The sequence below is a fragment of the Stenella coeruleoalba genome, assembly GCF_951394435.1.
Source record: "Stenella coeruleoalba genome assembly, chromosome: 18".
In the NCBI taxonomy this organism is placed as follows: domain Eukaryota; kingdom Metazoa; phylum Chordata; class Mammalia; order Artiodactyla; family Delphinidae; genus Stenella; species Stenella coeruleoalba.
In genome coordinates this window covers 49,635,035-49,642,790 of record NC_137164.1, presented here as the reverse complement: position 1 = coordinate 49,642,790, position 7,756 = coordinate 49,635,035, and positions in this window count along the sequence as shown.

Here is a 7,756-nt window from a genome sequence, read left to right as displayed (position 1 = left end):
ACTTTAAGTGAGAATTTCTTCAACCATCTAAATGCTCTAGAGATTTTGGTTCTCTCTCTGTGTTCACAACCAGTTGTATAACAGAAATCCTCAATATTGCTTTCCTCCCTGCGTGTGAAGTAATGAATCATTGATTATGTGACTTGTGATGTATTCTATTAAACACTAAAGAATAAAACATTCACCCTTTAATTATTCGTCTTGGCTCTTTGGTATGGCTCAAACACTGGTCTAATTTCATTTCAGGGGTTCTCTGAACACTGGGAATGCTTCCTAAATTGTTGTAGGGCTAATGGCATCAGAAGGACTCCTCACTGGGTAATTGGCGAGGAGGGCCAGGAATGAATGGGCCCTTTCCCCAGAGTTTATTGTCAAAAACCCCTGTTGTCAAGGTGGTTTGGTCCTCAATGTGGAGTAAAAGTCCTTCACAAACATTTTCTTTGACCACAGTCTTGGCAACACATGTGAATTACTTTGAACATGGGGGATGTAGGTAGAGATGACCTCTTAAAGTTTGTGGGGAAAAGGAAATAGATGCTGCGAGATGGGCCTTAATAAAAAGTATAATGCATGAAGATAAAATTCTAAAGAATGTGGGGAGAGGCTCTGCATTTCGGATATAGGGGCTCTTTCCTGAACCATCCTCAGTCACTGATGTCCCCCGTCTCGAGAGAAAGCATAGTGTCTCCCACGTTGAGAAATCACAGAAGTTGGAGCCCATCACACCAGCCCCGGGCTGCTGGACTGTGGCCAGGAAGCAGTGAGTCAGGTGGGCAGTGAGGCAGGCTTTCCCCTTCCTCTTTGCTTTTGCCTTTACTTCCTCCAGATAGCTTTTGTTTTAGTTTTTGAAAAGTTTATCGTGAAAAATTCAAGCAATATAAGAGTGTGTATCGTAAAAAGTAGATCTCCACCCTCCAGTAACCCCTAGTTTTTCCCAGGGATAATCACTAGTGCATTTACAGAGACATTACATATAAATGAATGAATATATGAATGAATGAATACATAACTAATTCCCCTCTTTTTTTGTATTCAGTAGAATTTATGCCTATTCCTTGCCTTGCTTTCTTCTCTTAACCACTTATCCTGGAGCTCCTGCAATGCATGCTCGTACACGTAACAATGATCTATCTACCTCATCTTATTTAATGGCTACATGATACTGTGCATGAAATGCCATTGTCTAGATGTGCTGTCATTTATTTTACCAGTCTTTCTTTGATGGGCGTTTAAATTTCTAGGTTTTTAAAAAAATTTCTACTTCAAAGAGTGCTGTATTGAATATCTTTTTACATAAATGCAAATATATCTGAGTCTTTTTTGTATGAAGTGATGCCAAGAGAGAAAGCACCTGGAGGTACTTTTTTCTTCTTTAAGAACTATGGAAATAATAGGATTCATTGGAAGCTCTCAAGGGAATGTGGATGATGGTGGTGTGAAATAACTCTAGAATCATTAGGTATACAAGTGTGAAGTTCTGCGTAGCTTTCATATTAAGGACAAGCCCCCCTCACACACACACACACTAAAAACACACACACTTTTTTTTTTTGATTTCTTTTTTAAAATATATATTTTTATATAGCAGGTTCTTATTACTTATCTATTTTATACATGTTAGTGTATATATGTCAATCCCAATCTCCCAATTCATCCCCCCCCCCCCCACTGCTTTCCTGCCTTGGTGTCCATACATTTGTTCTCTTCATCTGTGTCTCAATTTCTGCCTTGCAAACTGGTTCATCTGTACCATTTTTCTAGATTCCACATACATGCGTTAATATATGATATTTCTTTTTCCCTTTCTGACTTACTTTGCTCTGTATGACAGTCCCTAGGTCCATCCACGTCTCTGCAAATGACCACTTTCGTTCCTTTTTATGGCTGAGTAATATTCCATTGTATATATGTACCACATCTTCTTTATCCATTCATCTGTCAATGGGCATTTAGGTTGCTTCCATGACCTGGCTATGGTAAATAGTGCTACAATGAACATTGGGGTGCATGTGTCTTTTTGAATTATGGTTTTCTCAGGGTATATGTCCAGTAGTAGGATTGCTGGGTCATATGGTAATTCTATTTTTAGTTTTTTAAGGAACCTCCATACTGTTCTCCATAGTGGCTGTATTGAACATTCCCACCAACAGGGCAAGAGGGTTCCCTTTTCTCCACACCCTCTCCAGCATTTGTTGTTTGTAGATTTTCTAGTGATGCCCATTCTAACCGGCATGAGGTGGTACCTCATTGTACTTTTGATTTCCATTTCTCTAATAATTAGTTAGTGTTGTTGAGCAGCTTTTCATGTGCCTCTTTGCCATCTGTATGTCTTCTCTGGAGAAATGTCTATTTAGGTCTTCTGCCCATTTTTTAATTGAGTTGTTTGTTTTTTTAATATTGAGCTGAATGAGCTGTTTATATATTTGGGAGATTAATCCTCGCCCGTTGATTCATTTGCAAATATTTTCTGCCATTCTGAGGGTTGTCTTCTTGTCTTGTTTATAGTTTCCTTTGCTGTGGAAAACCTTTTAAGTTTCATTAGGTCCCATTTGTTTTGTTTTTATTTCCATTACTCTAGGAGGTGGATCAAAAAAGATCTTGCTGTGATTTATGTCAAAGAGTGTTTTTCCTATGATTTCCTCTAAGAGAGTTTTATAGTGTCTGGTCTTACATTTAGGTCTTTAATCCATTTTGAGTTTATTATTGTGTATAGTGTTAGGGAGTGTTCTAATTTCATTCTTTTACATGCAGCTGTCCAGTTTCCCCAGCACCACTTATTGAAGAGACTGTCTTTTGTCCATTGTATAGCCTTGCCTCCTTTGTCATAGATTAGTTAACCATAGGTGTGTGGGTTTATCTCTGGGCTTTCTATCTGGTTCCATTGATCTATATTTCTGTTTTTGTGCCAGTACCATATTGTCTTGATTACTGTAGCTTTGTAGTATAGTCTGAAGTCAGGGGGTCTGATTGTTCCAGTTCCGTTTTTTTCCCTCAAGATTGCTTTGGCTATTCTGGGTCTTTTGTGTCTCCATACGAATTTTAAGATACTTTGTTCTAGTTCTGTAAAAAAATGCCATTGGTAATTTGATAGGGATTGCATTGAATCGGTAGATTTCTTTGGGTAGTATAGTCATTTTCACAATATTGATTCTTCCAATCAAAGAATATGGTATATCTCTCCCTCTGTTTGTGTCATCTTTGATTTCTTTAATCAGTGTCTTATAATTTTCTGAATATAGGTCTTTTACCTCCTTAGGTAGGTTTATTCCTAGGTATTTTATTCTTTTTGTTGCAGTGGTGAATGGGATTGTTTCCTTAATTTCTCTTTCTGATCTTTCATTGTTAGTGTATAGGACTGCACAAGATTTCTGTGCATTAACTTTGTATCCTTCAACTTTACCAAATGCATTGATTAGTTCTAGTAGTTTTCTGGTGGCATCTTTAGGATTATGTATGTATAGTATCATGTCATCTGCAAACAGTGACAGTTTTACTTCTTCCTTTCCAATTTGTGTTCCTTTTTTTTTCTTTTTCTTCTCTGATTGCTGTGGCTAGCACTTCCAAAACCATGTTGAATAATAGTGGCAAGAGTGGACATCCTTGTCTTGTTCCTGATCTTAGAGGAAATGCTATCAGCTTTTCACCAGTGAGAATGATGTTTGCTGTTTGTCATATATGGCCTTTACTATGTTGAGGTAGGTTCCCTCTATGCCCATTCTCTGGAGAGTTTTTATCATAAATGGGTGTTGAATTTTGTCAAAAGCTTTTTCTGCATCTATTGAGATGATCATATGGTTTTTCTTCTTCAGTTTGTTACTGTGGTGTATCACATTGATTAATTTGCATATACTGAAGAATCCTTGCAAGCCTGTGATAAATCCCACTTGATTATGGTGTGTGATCCTTTTAATGTGTTGTTGGTTTCTGTTTGCTAGTATTTTGTTGAGAATTTTTGCATCTATATTCATCAGTGATATTGGTCTGTAATTTTCTTTTTTTATAGTATCTTTGTCTGGTTGTGGTATCAGGGTGATGGTGGCCTTGTTGAATGAATTTGGGAGTGTTCCTTCCTCTGCAGTTTTTTTTTTTTTTTTTTTTTCAGTACACGGGCCTCTCACTGCTGTGGCCTCTCCGGACGCGCAGGCTCAGCGGCCACGGCTCACGGGCCCAGCCGCTCTGCGGCATGTGGGATCTTCCTGGACCGGGGCACGAACCCGTGTCCCCTGCATCGGCAGGTGGACTCTCAACCACTGCGCCACCAGGGAAGCCCCCTCTGCAGTTTTTTGCAAGAGTTTGAGAAGGATGGGTGTTAGCTCTTTTCTAAATGTTTGATAGAATTCACCTGTAAATCCGTCTGGTCCTGAACTTCTCTTTGTTGTAAGATTTTTAATCACAGTTTCAATTTCATTACTTGTGATTGGTCTGTTCATATTTTCTATTTCTTCCTGGTTCAGTCTTGGAAGGTTATACCTTTCTGAGAATTTGTCCATTTCTTCCAGGTTGTCGATTTTATTGGCATAAAGTTGCTTGTAGTAGTCTCTTATGATGCTTTGTATTTCTGTGGTGTCCATTGTAACTTCTCCTTTTTTATTTCTTTTTTTCTTTTTCTTTATACAGCAGGTTCTTATTAGTTATCATTTTATACATATTAGTGTATATATGTCAATTCCAACCTCCCAAATCATCACGCCACCACCACCCTCGCCACTTTCCCCCCTTGGTGTTCATATATTTGTTCTGTACATCTGTGTCTCGATTTTTACCCTGCAAACCAGTTCATCTGTACCATTTTTCTAGATTCCACATATGTGCGTTAATATACGATATTTGTTTTACTCTTCCTGACTTAGTTCACTCTGTATGACAGTCTGTAGATCCATCCACGTCTCTACAAATGACTCAATTTCATTCCTTTTTATGGCTGAGTAATATTCCATTATGTGTATGTACCACATCTTCTTTATCCATTCATCTGTCATTGGACATTTAGGTTGCTTCCATGTCCTTGCTATGGTAAATTGTGCTGCAGTGAACATCGGGGTGCATGTGTCTTTTTTTTTTTTTTTTTTTTTGCGGTACGCGGGCCTCTCACTGCTGTGGCCTCTCCCGTTGTGGAGTACAGGCTCCAGATGCGCAGGTTCAGCGGCCATGGCTCACGGGCCCAACTGCTCCGCAGCATATGGGATCCTTCCGGACTGGGGCACGAACTCGTGTCCCCTGCATCGGCAGGCGGACTCTCAACCACTGTGCCATCAGGGAAGCCCGCATGTGTCTTTTTGAATTATGGTTTTCTCTGGGTATATGCCCAGTAGTGGGATTGCTGGGTCGTATGGTAGTCTATTTTTAGTTTTTAAGAAACCTCCATACTGTTCTCCATAGTGACTGTATCAATTTACATTCCCACCAACAGTGCAAGAGGCTTCCCTTTTCTCCACACCCTCCCCAGCATTTGTTGTTTGTAGATTTTCTGATGATGCCCATTCTGACAGATGTGACGTGATACCTAACTGTAGTTTTGATTTGCATTTCTCTAATGATTAGTGATGCTGAGCAGCTTTTCATGTGCTTCTTGGCCATCTGTATGTCTTCTTTGGAGAAATGTCTTTTTAGGTCTTCTGCCCATTTTTGGATTGGGTTATTTGTTTTTTTTAATATTGAGCTGCATGGGCTGTTTATATATTTTGGAGATTATTTATATATATAGTATATTTTGGAGATTAATCCTTTGTCCATTGCTTCGTTTGCAAATATTTTCTCCCATTCTGAGGGTTGTCTTTTCGTCTTGTTTATGGTTTCCTTTGCTGTGCAAAAGTTTTACAGTTTCTTAAGGTCCCATTTGTTTATTTTTGTTTTTATTTCCCCTTCTCTAGGAGGTGTGTCCAAAAGGATCCTGCTGAAATTTATGTCATAGAGTGTTCTGCCTATGTTTTCCTCTAAGAGTTTTATATTTTCCAGTCTTACATTTAGGTGTCTACTCCATTTTGAGTTTATTTTTGTGTATGGTGTTAGGGAGTGTTCTAATTTCATTCTTTTACATGTAGCTGTCCAGTTTTCTCAGCACCACTTATTGAAGAGACTGTCTTTTCTCCATTGTATAGCCTTGCCTCCTTTGTCATAGATTAGTTGACCATAGGTGTGTGAGTTTATCTCTGGCCTTTCTATCCTGTTCCATTGATCTATATTTCTGTTTTTGTGCCAGTACCATATTGTCTTGATTACTGTAGCTTTGTAGTATAGTCTGAAGTCAGGGGGTCTGATTGTTCCAGCTCCGTTTTTTTCCCTCAAGTTTGCTTTGGCTATTCTGGGTCTTTTGTGTCTCCATACAAAATTTGAGATACTTTGTTCTAGTTCTGTAAAAAAATGCCGTTGGTAATTTGATAGGGATTGCATTGAATCTGTAGCTTGCTTTGGGTACTATAGTTATTTTCACAATATTGATTCTTCCAATGTAAGAACATGGTATATCTCTCCCTCTGTTTGTATCATCTTTAATTTCTTTCAGCAATGTCTTATAATTTTCTGCATACAGGTCTTTTGTCTCCCTAGGTACGTTTATTCCTAGGTATTTTATTCTTTTTGTTGCAATGGTAAATGGGAGTGTTTCCTTAATTTCTTTTTCTGATTTTTCATTGTTGGTGTGTAGGAATGCCAGAGACGTCTGTGCATTAATTTTGTATCTTGCAACGTTACCAAATTCATTGGTTAGTTCTAGTAGTTTTCTGGTAGCATCTTTAGGATTTTCTATGTATAGATCATGTCATCGGCAAACACTGACAGTTTTACTTCTTCTTTTCCAGTGTGTATTCCAGTGTGTATTTTTCTTTTTCTTCTCTGATTGCCATGGCTAGGACTTCCAAAACCATGTTGAATAATAGTGGTGAGAGAGGACATCCTTGTCTTGTTCCTGATCTTAGAGGAAATGCTTTCAGTTTTTCACCATTGAGAATGATGTTTTCTGTGGGTTTGTCATATATGGCCTTTATTATGTTGAGGTAGGTTCCCTGTATGCCCACTTTCTGAAGAGTTTTTATGATAAATGGGTGTTGAATTTTGTCAAAAGCTTTTTCTGCATCTATTGAGATGATCATATGGTTTTTATTCTTCAGTTTGTTAATATGGTGTAATACATTGTTTGATTTGCGTGTATTGCAGAATCCTTGCATGCCTGTGATAAATTCCACTTGATCATGGTGTATGATCCTTTTAATGTGTTGTTGGATTCTGTTTGGTAGTATATTTTTGAGAATTTTTGCATCTGTATTCATCAGTGATGTTGGTCTGTAATTTTCTCTTTTTTGTAGTATCTTTGTCTGGTTTTGGTATCAGGTTATGGTGGCCTCATAGAATGAGTTTGGGAGTGTTCTTTCCTCTGAAATTTTTTGGAAGAGTTTGAGAAGGATGGGTGTTAGGTCTTCTCTAAATGTTTGATAGAATTCACCTGTGAAGCCATCTGGTCCTGGACTTTTGTTTGTTGGAAGATTTTTAATCACAGTTTCAATTTCATTACTTGTGATTGGTCTCTTCATACTTTCTATTTCTTCCTAGTTCAGTCTTGGAAGGTATACCTCTCTAAGAATTTGTCTGTTTCTTCCAGGTTGTCCATTGTACTGTCATAGCGTTGCTTGTAGTAGTCTCTTAGGATGCTTTTTATGTCTGTGGTGTCGTATTTTTTTTTTCATTTCTAATTTTATTGATCTAAGTCCTCTCCCTCCTGATGAGTCTGGCTAATGGTTTATCAATTTTGTCTACCTTCTCA